This window comes from Tyto alba, unplaced genomic scaffold (assembly GCF_018691265.1).
Source record: "Tyto alba isolate M040663 unplaced genomic scaffold, T.alba_DEE_v4.0 Super-Scaffold_1, whole genome shotgun sequence".
In the NCBI taxonomy this organism is placed as follows: Eukaryota; Metazoa; Chordata; class Aves; order Strigiformes; family Tytonidae; genus Tyto; species Tyto alba.
In genome coordinates, this window is record NW_024881261.1 from 5,491,002 (window position 1) to 5,505,648 (window position 14,647).

General features: G+C 40.3%; 1 protein-coding gene across 8 annotated transcripts in view; it reads right to left on the reverse strand.

Moving 5' to 3' along the window:
- The window catches only part of PLEKHA1 (pleckstrin homology domain containing A1), a 38,936-nt gene extending 26,621 nt beyond the window's left edge, over positions 1-12,315 (reverse strand). For 2 of the 8 annotated variants that reach the window (XM_032988701.2, XM_032988705.2), the window contains exon 1: positions 11,826-12,199. The gene's annotated coding sequence lies outside the window, so the exon portion shown is untranslated. The other 6 variants (XM_042787207.1, XM_042787215.1, XM_032988706.2 and 3 more) reach the window with 6 other exon arrangements.
- Between the last annotated feature and the right edge of the window lie 2,332 nt (positions 12,316-14,647).

The following is a 14,647-nucleotide window of genomic DNA, read 5'->3' on the forward strand; positions in this document are numbered from 1 at the left end:
TATTGCAGAACTCCAACATTAAATCCTCAGAGCAGGAAATCTGGCTGGAAGACCACCCGCCTAACAACTCACCAGAACTTCAATTTAAAAGTGTCTGCAGAATACGGACCCTGTCTTACACAGATGTGATTTTTTTCATGAAATTATTATTTCAGGTGATTATAAAACAAAAATCTCCAATTCTGTGTATATCTTACAGCTCTTACTACATGCACACTTTGTTATTTTCTGCAGTGGAATCTGCAGCACAGAACAGTGTAATAACCCTTCTGCCCAGAACTAAATACTGTAAAAAAATGATGAGTTTTTAGCGAGAAAAGCTGAAGGCATCAAACCTGTAACAGATTACCTACAACTTCATTTTGCCTTCCCTCCCTGGAGTTGGAGGGGGAAGGGAGGAAGAAAGCAGGAGAGGGAGGAGACATGGGTCAATAACATAATGCTACTTCAGAAAAAATATCCCTGTGGCCCATTTCCTCTTCGTTCTCACCATAATCCATCAGAAGCTAAAATATTTTTGAAAACCCATTTTGTGGTATATATTGACACTTACATGTAAGAATTCAGAAAACTCTCAGCTCCTTAAAATACCTTCCTGGAGGGTTGTGTTATAACTCAAATGGGAAGTCTCACTTATTTTTGAAGTCTTACATCCCTCTCTCCAGTGGCGGTGTACTAATTTAAGTAGGTACATGCCTCATCAGCCCAGCTTCTCTCAGATTTCCCCTCTCACCACTCTCTTCCTCTTGGGTATTGCATATACCAACATTCCTCAACATTTGTATCACAAACTGAAGGCTGCCTGGCCTCCTGGGCACCACTATAAATAAAAATCACAGATCACCTTCTCCCAGCCTATAACTGTAACTGCATGACTGCACAACTAGAACCTGCAGAGGCACATAAGCATCTCGTTTTCACTATTTATAATGGACTGCTTAAACTCTCCTACATTAATTTCTATTTTTAGTTTCACACCAGCACCTGTTCTTGAGTTCACCTTCTATACAGTTTGGTTTCAGCCTCCACATCTTCCAGTACAAAGTCCATATAGGACTATGAAAGTGGCATACAAGGTAACGTTTCTATGGGCCAACCTCTCCTTTGACAGCTAATGCTTGATTTCCACAAGTAAGCATAAACCACGGACTGCTGGCTTACTAGAAAAAGTGGAACTTTGTATGAATAAAGAGACTGTGAAATAGGCTTTGCACTATCCACATGAAAGCTTAAAAATTACAGCAAGGTGACCACTGCTCCTTAGTACCTTTTAGCTTTATTTTACATGTGTTTTCTCCAAAGCTCTGTGTATAATTTTCTTATTATTTTTATTTCTTTAATTTAGAGTAACACTTCTACTTCCTGCTCTATTAGTGTATGGACATTTTGAACACTGGATTTAACTTACCACAGGAGATGACTTTGGGGTTCTTTTTCTATTAGCCAAGAAGATTAAGAAACATACATTACCTACTTAGTCATCTCTATGAAATGATGAACAACATTTCTAAAACTACACTTGATAAATGTAAAATGATGCCATGAGTCATGCCCATCCCTCCTCCCCACCTCCCTTTTTAAGCTCTACTATTTACGCCAGGCTCCATCACCACAAAGGGAAGGTAAGCAACAGCCCCAGCAATCTCCAGTCTTTCCTGCAGTTCCAGGGACAGCTTAATTATTGAGTGCTCTTGACTTTTGCCTAGGCAATTACTATCAGCTTCCTGCTGTAAATCAGCTACTCTCCAGTTGGTCATCTCTTTTACTGGCCATTTACTCCATTTACTGATTCCCAAGGGTAAGGGATGAGTTCAGACTGTCCTGCTTATACCCTGAAGAACACAGCAATGAAAGCTTTCCTTCTTGCATACATCCAGGACAAAAAAAGGGAAGGGGGAGGGAGGGGAACAAAAACACAAAAAACCAAAACAACCAAACAAAACCAACATGGAAACGATCAGCTCAGAACTGCCTCTGAAAACAAATCACATAAATCTTCCAGGGCAGTTGTTCAAACTTTTTCTTATTTTCGACCCCTTGAAAGCCTTCCAATAGAGGCACAACACCACAGAGATAATTTAAACTGAGAGACAACACTGCTCATCTTTCACAAACCCCTTAAAGCCACAATTTCATAAGTACCCAAAACATGACAGAAAAACACTAATCCATGAGCTGGAGTGATGACTTGGGTACAACTCTGATGGCAACCTAAGATAATTTAGGATTGACTGGTTTAAAGTGACACACTGAGCTTTTATATTTCCTGAAGATCCTTCACTGCTTCATTTTTGTTCTGGAAGGCACAACAAACAGACATTGCATGTTTGTGTTATGCAGAAAAGGTGTGACTTTGATATGCTAGAAGTGCATGAAACTATTAGCAACATTTTCACTACATCTACAAATGAGAACTGGAAGTCTCCAGGACATCATGCTCCCTAAAATTAGATTCTTTCTCTAAAGTGGGCAAGAAGGAGGAAAAAAGCAGCTGCCAAAGGCCAGTATTCACCTGGAAGAGAATTCCTGAGCATAAGAAGTTGATCTTCAAAATAAAAAAAAAAAAACCTGAAATAAGTGCCAGTAGCATTGACCTCTCCTATCCCTGATCGAACTATAAGGCATATCAAACAATACATCCCTCCCCCAGTACCTAATCCAGCTTCCAACCAGGCCACAATATGGAAGAATCATCATTTGCACCAATGAATCATCTAACAAAGACAGCGGTCTTATCTTGCACTCAAGTCTTACTCAGTGATCAACCTATCTTCAAAATGCATCTGATCTGCTGTTTTACAGGAAGACTTGTTAAATCAGGGTAAGCCAACTATTCCCTTCTTTTCCAGTGTACCTCAGCAAGTAAAATGATTATAATTTTATTCTGTACTATCTACTGCTTAAATGCTACATCATTAATCTGGGTGCTTTCAACTTCCACATATAACCAATATTCATTAAAAATATACTCTGTACAAGAGAAGTGCAAAGCATACAGTTTGCTACACCTTCTTTTATTAGACATTGAATCCAGTAAAACCTGCAACACTCCAAGACCGGTGGTATAATAATATGCCAATGAGAAACAGTTGGCTCAAACTGAAGCAAGAAACAACCGAGATGAAGTGAGCCACAAAAGATGCAAGCAATTAATGAACAGTTACCACTGTCTGCCTCCCTGCTACGTGGACAGTAAGGTTTTTCACAGCCACATCCATCCGCCTCCCAACTCCAGACCCACTGCTCCCCAGAAAGCTGCAATCATTCACCATAGACAACAACATCAATCAATGCACAAGCTCTTCATCTATAAGCTAAACTGCAGTAATGTTACCTTCGTCTCGGAAAAATTCCAGTATGTTTTAGGGGAAGATTTGGTTTTAAGAAAAATGTTCTGAAGTTACCTGAATCCATCATGTTTCAAATACTGATCTACAACTTCCACGATGGAACAGACTGGTACTTTCCCCAAAACTTTTGCGGGTATTTCTGTAAGTGATGTTTCATCCTCTTTATTTAACTCCTTTCCTCCATTTCAAGGTATCTGCAATAACAGCTAAAGGCTCTGGGATATGACAAAATGAGGAAATGCACTGCACATGATGCAAAATTCCTCTCTATCACTGATCTCTTAGGACAGCCAAAACAAAAAACCTCACCTATTAATGGTTTTTGCCTAGCTAAAGCAAGTATTTTAATTGTCCCTCTAAATGCATTGAGCTAATGCAAATAAAAGGAAGTATACTGTGCAATAAGGCCCTTATAAAGAAACTCTTGAAATTTATCATTAATAACTTGAGTGATGACTAGCCTAGAAAGCAATAAAGTAAAATAACAAAGTTAAAAGACAGTGAAAGAACATGTTCAATAGCACAAAGTTTTTACAACAGTCAGAAGTACAGTTTTCATCACTTCGTATTAAGTCTAGGTAATACAAAGTCACTGAAAATGAAATATAGCCAGAGATGAGTACAACAGAAGAAAACAAAATATAGTTACACTACTTCACTTTGACTTCTCATACAATTCTCAAAACAAATTTTTAAAAGCTTATTCATTTCAGTTACAGACTAGTTAAAATGCTTCATAATGCAGGTTCAGAGTTGACTATTATTTACAATTATATTTAACGTTATTATAGGCCTTTTCAAAATTTTAAGTAAGTGCTGTATTTAAAATTCCAAATATGACAAATTAGGTCCGTGTTCTTGAAAATGCTTACGTGCATTAATCTACAGAAATTGTTCCATTCATGACAACTAAACCAAATTAAAAATTAAGCAGAGAATAAACACATTACTTATTAGGAATACTTATTACTACTAGTTACTCATTAGTAAAAAATATTTCATTTCAGTTACTCATAACTGGTTCATCTAGGCCAACCACTCTGAGAACTCAGATTCCACACACTGACATCTACTTCAAATTCAACCCAAACTTGTCTTCAAATATGAAAGAGCAAGTCTGAAAAGCATCCTAATCACTTTGAAGCATAAAGACTAACCTCCATCAAACTACAGATTCTGATGAAGCTTATCTGATTTGAGGAAGCTCAATATAAAAAAAAGGTGAGGCTGGTTAAAAAAAGTTTGCTATTTCTGAGCCAGTGTTGCTGATTTGCACTCCAAATCCTGGGTACAAACTCACCAGCACAGACAAACAGAGCTCTTCTTCCTGTGAAGTATGCAAAAAAACAAAAGGCCAGCTGGTTAGGAAATCAGTAAGTTGAAAATATCTTCCTCAGTTTTCGCAGAGTACTCTTAATTGTTAAAGAAACAGCAGCATGTACATAAGCATGCGTTTAATTGTGAAAGTACTACTGAAAAAAAAGATATATGCCTCAGTAGCACCAAAACATTGTGCTGAAAACACTGGGTAGAATCCAAACAGAAGGAAACTTAAGGGAGAGTTGCAGTAGGAAAATATTACCTTTTACATATTGATCCAAATGCAAGTTCCAAATTTAAATGCAAGAATATCATACCCAGACTAATTCTATTAAACTGTATACATTTAAGACACTCTAAAGGCAGCTCTGAACAACTGAATGCCTGCAAACTGATTTCACATTCCATGTTTACTAGTAGCACAGCATATTATGGGCCACCTGAACACAAATTTAAGACAATTTTGTCTACAGTGAGCGCAGAACAAAGAAAGCAAAGACATTTTTTAATGCTAGTAACCAAACTGTGGAGTCTAGCAAGGATTGTAAATAACTGATTTTTCATTTCATTTAAAGTACCAAACAAGGAAAAGAACACTATCAGATGAATTAGGCTTGACCTTTTTTAAAAATGTAGGACTTAATGAAACCAAAGCACACAAAGCAAGTATCCAATTACCAAAATTTTATACATCTAATTTAGCAAATTCAATGCAGAATAAAAAAATGCAGTGGTTCATCTACATTAATATTTTGGGAAGGAAAAACTGTTGCCAATAAGACTTCACCTCACTTATTTTAATACTGTGGAACTTTATGGTACAGACCATGTTCAGTTCATTGCATAAGCCACTACAAGAGCCAAAATTCCCACTACTGCGAAGACCAGATATCTCCTCCAGAAACTGACTTATCAATCATGTTAGTACTACACAAGGATTCACAGTGATTAGGACTAATCTCAGAGCTCTTCGGTAAGTGCAGGTTTAGTGAGAGTTCTTTAGGAAGAATAAGGCTTTGTCTCATTTAAGAGCCAATGCTCATTTACAGAACACATGCCAGCTCCTGTTCACCGCGGCAGGAGGAGAAATTAAGTTCCCATCAAGTGGCAAGGTTTCCAGGTCATTACCTTCCCACACACACTTTTTTATACTTAAGAAAATGAAGTCCCACCTGACACAGAGAGAAGCCCTATAATATAAAAGCTTATCTGCAATGATAGGTTTTGTAGCACAGAGCCAGCACACTAACACTTCACTTGAAGCACATACTTCACCATAACTTCTCACACAATTCATTTCCAGCAGTCTTCTTCCTTGGAAGCAAGCTGTAAACCCAGAGAATTTTCCTCACACCAGGTACAGCCCATGTCTGGTTGCTGACCTTCTTTCCTTACATTTCTTCTTACTTGTGCAATGACTCAAATACCAGTTTACTGCACAGCTGCTGTTCTGCCCTGACACTGGTGTTTCTCAACGTGTAAATTACGATGCATATGGAGAGTAACAATGCTCCACCTACAGAGTAATCCCATCACTATCAGGAAGTCATCAGACTCCTGGCACTTTGCAGAATTGCTGCCTGACCTATACACAGCGAGACAGAAACACTCCAGCAGAATCGCAAGTCCTGTGTATGTGCAACAACATGCCTGGAAATCCTGAATTTGCCATGAGTATGAAAAGACTGGACTGCAGACTTCCCCCCAAGAAGGGAACAAAGGGACCTCCCTAAGAAATCCTGCTCCTCCACCCAAAAATCAGGTCACCAGCACAAATTAGCAAGACAATATAAATAAATTACAGCACCTACAGCGATCTTGATTTAGAGAAAAAAAAAAAAAAGCTAATGAGAAAGAAACATAACCAAAGCCTGAGTTCTTGAATAAGCAGGAACACTTGTGAAGCAAGAACATCATTTAAGCACTGCTACCTAACTCTGAAGCACTAGTGCACATGCAGGCACTGAGTTTGCTAGCTACACAAATAACTTGCCAGATGAATTATTAGTACAGCCTAAATTTCCACTTGTTATTATAAACTGGCCCTAAAGAGTTAACGAATATATTTAACAACATCTTTTGAAGTGCACTTTTAAGAGGACTGCTCACTCTTACAACAAACCCAACATGTAACTGTTTTAGTGCTTAGCAGAAGAACACTTAATTAAGTCACTAGTCTGAACAAGTTCAAACACATTTTCTTGTACATGGGATTTAAATGTGGTGGGTACCAAAGCACCCATAGAGAGCATACACACCAAAGCAATTACATATTAAACTAATGAATTTATCACCTATCTGTCAGTACAGAGACTGTTCCTGGGAGTGTTGACTCTCAATAATGCAAACACATTTGCAAAGCTTGATAATTGCTGTCTAGTCTACATTTTCAGTTTATAACAATGACAATTCCATCTTATGTCTCCACCAGAAGGATTATAAATCCAAAATACTTTTAGCTCTACAAAGTTACTAAAGACACTGCTCTTTAGCAGTGGCTGCAAATTCTTTTCCCTCCTGGGGGAGTGGGGAGGTAGAGAAGCTATCTTTCCTCAACCTCTTTCACATGAAAAGCCAAGAAATCAGGCTGGATTTAAGAGATTCTGCCTATCATGCCAGCAGAACAAATGAACAAAATTGATAGATAAAACACTTGGGTGTAACAGTTAGGTAGAATTAAAAGCATTTTCCGAAGAAGAGAACTGTTGAAAGAGGAACAGAGACAGCTTTGCTATTGTTCCCTGTGTAGCAGAATCATCATTAGAAAGGATTTGTTGGTTCATTCAGGTATGTAAAGAATTGGGTTTATATTTTGTTAAATGAACAAAGCAGTGCGGTGCTTCTTAAAATTTTAAGGACTTGGCTTCTCTGTTTTTAACTGATCCAAGAGATTTCCAGTCAAAACTTTCCCCACCTTATTTTTCTGATTTTACTCCTCCTGCCTGGAGCTTACCCCTAGCTTTTAACTTGGGCAGTCTCTTCAACCTCTCCCTCCTAGCCCCATGGAGCTATACACCCCACGTTACTGCTGCACCAGAAGACATCAAAACCTGACTGGCATACCCTTGTAATGCTTCTGCGATGCCGAGAGCTGCTACTGCTCTGTAGTTTCAGTATGAGAACAGAGGAACAGAGAAGCAGCTTGTCCCAGGCCACACAGGAAGCTTTTGGCAACACTGTGAGCTGAACCTGTTTCCCAAGTCCCAGAGCAGCAACCTCACCATTGAACCACCTTTCTTCTACATAAAATACCTGAAACTATTCAGATTTTCAAGGCAAAGGCATATGTTCAAATCTGAAAACTGTTTAAACTGTTGAATGCCACAAATGTCTACCAGACCTGCAACTCCCTACTTGTGCAGATAACATCTGTTAAAAGTGGCTCATACAGTTCTGCACCAGAAAGCTTAATAAGTTCCTTCTCCAAGATTAAAGAAACACCTACACATTCTAGATGCTTCTGCAAGTCCCTGGAGGGAGAAAATGCTGCTTAGTGCCGAGACAATGAACCAAGCTTCCTTCCTCCACAGCAACAAAACCCTGCTGCTTTACCTAGCACTAACAGGAAAGTGTTATTTATAAAAATTGAGACATATACGAATATGTATCTAAATGTTTCTCAAAGTTAGGCTGCTGCATGTATCAAGATGACATTTGACTTACAAATTTTCAAAGTCCTAATTTGAGAGATCACTAACTGTAGAAAAAAATTTTGAAACCGCTCAGCCATGTTTCCCATTCCAATTCATTTCAGTCATTCGGTGCATTAAAGTGCAACTTCAAAACCTGAACTTGAACCATACTTGTTACTCTGACCTCTTCAGCAGGCAATTTGTTAGAAGCAGCTGCATTATTTCTATATGTCAGATAAGCTCACTAGAATTTTGGTATTTGTTTCTTATATAATTTTATAAAGCACTGAGAGCAACACTGGCATTTAGGCTCAAAACCAAAAGAATACATGTACTGACTGTTGTAGTTCTTGTATCATTTGTTTCCTGGTGACACCAACAGCGCTTGTTCCACTTTGTAACAAGGTTTCATGCTAAAGCCAGTTACCTAAATTCCCACATTTTGTCACTGAAGTTATTATCCTGGATTTTCATGCAATCATACAACTGCACAAAGGTTTATTTGGCTCCAATATCTAGTAAGTATTTTCTAAGAATGTTTCTATTGTTCCTAATTATCGGGGGGGGAAAAAAAACAACCAACCAACCAAAAAAACAAAACAAAAACCAACTAACATCTTGCAAGAATGATACATGCTCTTGTATCACAAGCCATTGTTTAGACAAACAGTGACTTACAGCTGGATACAAGAAAGAGCACAACACAGCATGCAAGGAAACTTCTCACTTATAACATGCACTCACTTCCCAATCCTGCTGGCTTGCTGTATTTTGAAGGAACTGCATTTACTATGATAAGTGTCAGCTTAAATAATCAGGAACATTTAGTCATAAAGACATTGAAGGAATTCTAAATCTACTAAAATAGATTAAGAATTTTGCAGGCCTGGCAGTTTGGGCTATGTCCAACACTACACTGGAGACTGCATTACAAGTAGAGATCTGTTCACATTTCAGTAATGTCCTCAAGTTCTTTCTAATCTGTTACAGTCAATAAAAACTGACTTTTGCACTTCCTCTCTTCTCCACTCTCTGACATACGGTCAGCCTTTTTTTTTTCTGGTGATATAGCCCCCTTCTGAAATAAGCCACTGCTGCCTGTAAAAACCAAGACCTTTTCCTGCATTCAGGTCTCTTCCTCATATATATGTGCCTTTCTTACTTCCTATGCATGTGTCTTCCATCACCCAGTTACTACTCCTGAGGAAGAACAGATACAGGGAGTAAGGAGGAGGAAAAGCATGAAGATGCTTCCCATTTTCTTTATACACTGGTTCTTATTCGTCTAATCTCTAATTTATTTGAAAACATCTGCTCCTCTGAAGTATTTAAACACTGCAATATACCTGTCGGTGACCTACTGTGCATCTTCTTTATTTCTGCCACTGGAATGCATAGCTATACAGTGGAACATAAGGCCAACTGTAGTTATGAAGCACAGAAATAGCTTAAGAAAACAGATTTAATCCTTACAATTTACTAACTCAACATTAAATCTTCTACACTAACAAAATAAAATCACAAAGTTTAATGACTGCAAAAAGGACACAAGAGTCACACAAAGTTTAAGTTTTACTTTTTATGCAAAGCTGTCTCCAGCAGTCTAGTATTCAGTGGTATCTAGGATACACAAAAACCCCATATATTATCTCTTGAATTATCACTTTCTGCAGCATCAGCACTTATTTACCCCTGAATTAAAAGGCACTCCTTCAAATATCAACCAGGCTAAGAATCTCTCTACCACGAGAGATTTCAACCCACTTTTGACACTTACTCATGTGACAAACAGGAAAACAGCACTTCTACACTTCTCTGCTTTACATACCTGACAGTTTTATGTCCTGCTACCTGTGTGACTCAAGTAAAAATAACAACCAGAAATAGGAGACAAAACTGCAGGGACCTACAAGGCAAGTCCACTGTTCAGGCTTACTAGAATGCAGCAAGTGTTCTGTTAATTTATCCAGCATGAAGCTGATAAAAGTGATAAAATAAGTCTTCCTATACATAATTAGATGTATAGACCTTCTCAAGGACTACTGATTTTGCTTTAAAGTTGCACCTGTAACTCAGTTGTGAAATAAATGACACAAGACTTCATCATACTTCATAACGACTTTCAAATCAAAAGTATTAAAAAAGAAACCATCCTTACAAGTGCAGTATAGTAAATTCATTAAGATGGAGTAACTCATCACAGAGCAACCAGCCAAAGTTACCATGTACTGATCCATCTCAGTAAAGACTGTGTTTGTGCTGCATCATAATGAGCACAGCCAAGTATAAAAAGGAAGTGGACAAATCAAAGAAAAAAAAAAAAAAATCACCCAAAAACCCCAAACCCTGCTGGGCTCCACAGTGAGAAGCTATTCCTGGCACCTCATAGGTCCAAACTGTATGATCAAATATGGCTCTGTCTTCCAGTGTCACGTATGGGATTGGGTAATGGGAAGAGAACAGAAAATGTATCTTTATGGACATTATGGCCTCTTTTAGTACAGTAAGCAATTTGTCAGAAGGCAACAAAAAGCTGATGCCACTCAGCTTACTATACACACAGGGATGTTTAGCAGTCTCTTTAAAAGTGCTATGTTTTTATATGAAGGTGAAGCATGGAGAGGTCTAGCTCTTAAGAATCTAAAAAAAAAAAAAAGTAATTCTCCCTCTCAGCTTTACTCAGATAAGCAACACCATTTTGCTCATGCCTAATTCAAAATGCTCAGCCTAACAAATTAATAACTGTTTCCCTGCTTGAAGATAAATCACTCTTTTTCCTTGTTTATAAACTAAGATAGTACACTGATTAGTGAAAATTATACCTTTTTACAAAAAGGGCCTCAAAACAGAAGCCTGTTTCCCAAAGAGAAATTGTTGTCCTCTTGATGTTACTGCGCAAACATTTTATGCAGTAATATAATGCTTTTATGAAGATTATGCATTAGTTACACCTAAGGGAACTGCACAATACATACAGTATTTAAGTCTGTGTTCAGTCAGTAGCATGTCAAATGCGTATCTGCAATTTTACATGCACTAAAAACTGCAAATATGACAATATTAGTCACAGTTTAACATTCATTTATAGTCGAGTTATCCATTTAAAGACACTTTGCTTCAGTAAATAACCAGCCCAGGTTACAACTAAGCTACAACACAACTCAGAGGTGCAGGCTCGCATTGCTAGCACAGGCAACAGCTTTCCAAACAGCCCTCTTCAGAACTAGCGCCTCTGAAAGCTAAAAACAAACTAGCCACTAAATGTTAGCTGTCCCGATCACACTCAGCTCTCCTGGAAGCTGCCGCTTGAGATTTCAATACCAAGGGCGAGCAGAGCCGAGAGAGGCCCGGCTTGGCAGCCGGGGTGCTCCGGGAGCCCACACCCTCCCAGGCACCATCACTGCAGGGCTCTGCCCAGATAAGATCGCTCCTTCCCATCGTGCTCAAAGAGCGAAGTTGAGAAGAAGAGAGGAGGAAAAAAAAAAAAAAAAAAAAAAAAAGGGTAATGAGATCATCCTCTTACCTCTGGGGATGTGACAGAGCCTTGACTGCTCTAGCAGGGCAATTATGTCACGGCCTCCTATACGCTGCCCCTGAGGTGAAACCCGGGGAGAGCCCCCACGCCAAGGCGGCGGCTTCGAAGGAAAACGAAAAGGAAGAAAAGGAGAGGAAGGAGAGAAGAGAAAGGCACGGAGCGGCCACAGCCGAGGAGCTACACAAAGGCGGAGGCGTCGAGGGACGGGGGCAGTGCCCTGCCCGCTCCAACACCGGGCGAGCACGCCAGAACGAGCATCAACCAGGCGCCTTCCCCACAGGGCCGGGCCGGGCCGGGCCGGGCCGGGCCGGGCAGCGCCGCCGCCTCAGCCCCCGGCCCCGCCTCAGCGCCCCCGCCCCGGGCCGAGGCACTTACTGGAGTCCAGGGCAAGTCCGGGGGCCCCCGTGAGGAGAGCCGGGGTCCCGCCGCCTCCCCTGCCGCGCTCCCTTCCCTTCCCCTCCCGGCTCTGCTCGGCGGGCAGCCCCGTCCCCTCCCGCCCCCTTCTCCCTCCGAAGAAACTTCACCGACCGCGGCCACACTCGCCGAGGCCCCCGCCCCACCCCGCCGTGCGCATGCGCCGCCGCTCCCCCTCCCCCTCCCGGCGCCGCGGGTCTTCCTGGGAGATGTAGTGCGGGGAGGGAGCGGCGCAAGGCCTGACGGGAGCTGTAGTCCAGGCGGTGGGGCCTAGCGCAGTGCGGCCCTTTTTTTTTGTCTTTTTTTTTTTTTTTGAATGGGCGACTGCTTTGATTTTAATATTAAATTTAATGTGCTAACTCAGAGCTTTTTGCTATCGGTCACCACGGTCTCAGTGGTGAACAGCAATTTCCAGTAATGATATTTAACCGGTTGTAATGGGAAGTTACTTCTAAGCGTATACCAAATTTATACTGAAATACTTAGTGTTTTCTGAAATAGTCATAGTGAGGTTTTTTTTTTTTTTTTCTTAGCTTAAAGCAGTCACGTCTCCAAAAATAGAAATCATTTGAACTCCGCCGTTGCCTGTAAATACATCTTTGTTCCAAGCTGGCATTTAACAGCCGAACTTCACAGCGAAACAAAAGCTGTAATCAGAGCACAACAATAAAAGCTGAAGTCAGCCGCAAACAATGCTGGACCATTCCCATGGCAACTTTTTCCTATCAAACCCTGGCTAGGTCACACACTCTGCAGCTGCACAAGCCACAGGCTTTTTAATCTGGGCTCCATTCACAATTATTCGTACATTTTTTTGATGATTCTCACTTAACAGTGTTACTGGAGTTAATGTAAGACAATTAAGAGTAGCCAGCACCGTTTCCCTCCCCGGCTTAGCTCCCGAGTTGACATTTCTCATGCTGGCAGAACCATCGTGACTGTGGCAGCTTATTAAATGACCAGAGGATGTAGCCTGCCATTGCACTGCGTGTGGGAGCCCTTTGCTAAAACGATAAGCCTTTTTAGCAATCAAAAAGCTGTGCAATCAAAAGCCGCTTCATAACGAACGTGCAGAAGGTGATGGAATGAAAGCCATGGCAGTCTACAGTCTGATAGGCCTTAACTTTCAACTATTTTCCCTAGCCTCCCAAACAAGGTTTGCATAACAATGGGTGGTGATAATAGGACTCAGGAAAGGAAGAAATAAGATTACATTTCAAAGGGGGAATATATACTGGAATCAGGTAGCAAACCTCATTGTGGTTGACCATATTTTCTACCCTGGAAGACTACTGCAACCTTTCTTTTGAGACAGCCTAATTCTTCTGACATTTACAATTTAGTGAGAATAAAACAATGTATACAGAAAACTATCTGCTTAAGCAGAGATACGAACATTTAAAAATATCCAAATTCTGTTACTTGCACTGTTCACAAAAGTATATTCACGAAATATGCATATGGGGAACCAAAAGATGAAGTGCTCAGCCATTGACTACTGTGAGATGGAGAAATCAGCTGCCACCAACACCCATCCCTCTGTACCCACTGAATGGCTCTGCCCATCTCCTCTCCCCAGACATGCAGACTACTGAATGCTTTTAAAATTGGCTATAAACCTTCCATCTTTTACCCCTGTAACGTTGAAGGAGAAATATTCTGTGACTAACTGGTATACACTGGACACTTTTAAGATTCAATGGGATGGCATGTTGGGCCATCTTGTCTAGACTGTGCTTTGGCCAAGAAAGGCTGAACCACATGGTCCTTGAGGTTCCTTGCAACCTGGTATTCTGTGAGTCTATGATTTTGTGATTGAAATACATCAGTTTACAGCTGTGCCTAGAACACATGTATATCGATCTCTATGCTTGCCATAAATTCAGTAACTCTTGGTCAATAATAAAAACTCTTGAAGTCAGGCACTGTGGGTTAGATCCCTGAAACCAGTATGATCAGGCTAACTTAGAGCAGTCTTCTATCCTGCTCAGCATTTTCTTGTTTGTGAGCATTTAATTCAATGAGTACAACTGCAAAGTATCTACTGGGACTCTCTATATTCCCCTGGGAAACAAATATGAAATTTAAAAATAATAGCACAGATATCATTCCAGTGAGCATTGCTCCTGTTGACATAATCTCTGAGTTCAGTTTTTCCTCTCCCCATTGAACTAGGACCACTGCTTATTCCTTTCTACCTTTCATGGCAAGGGAGGGAGGACCTGTCCTCCATAGCCTCTGAGAGTACTGTGCAGATAAACCAGACTGATCTTGCACAAGGCTAGTAAAGGCTCAAAGTTTTTAATACCTCCTTTGACTTTTTCCTCTGTTTTCACATAATGATTTTAAAGGATGAGAAGAAGGATGAAGGCAAAGGTTTTTTTCCCCTGTGACTT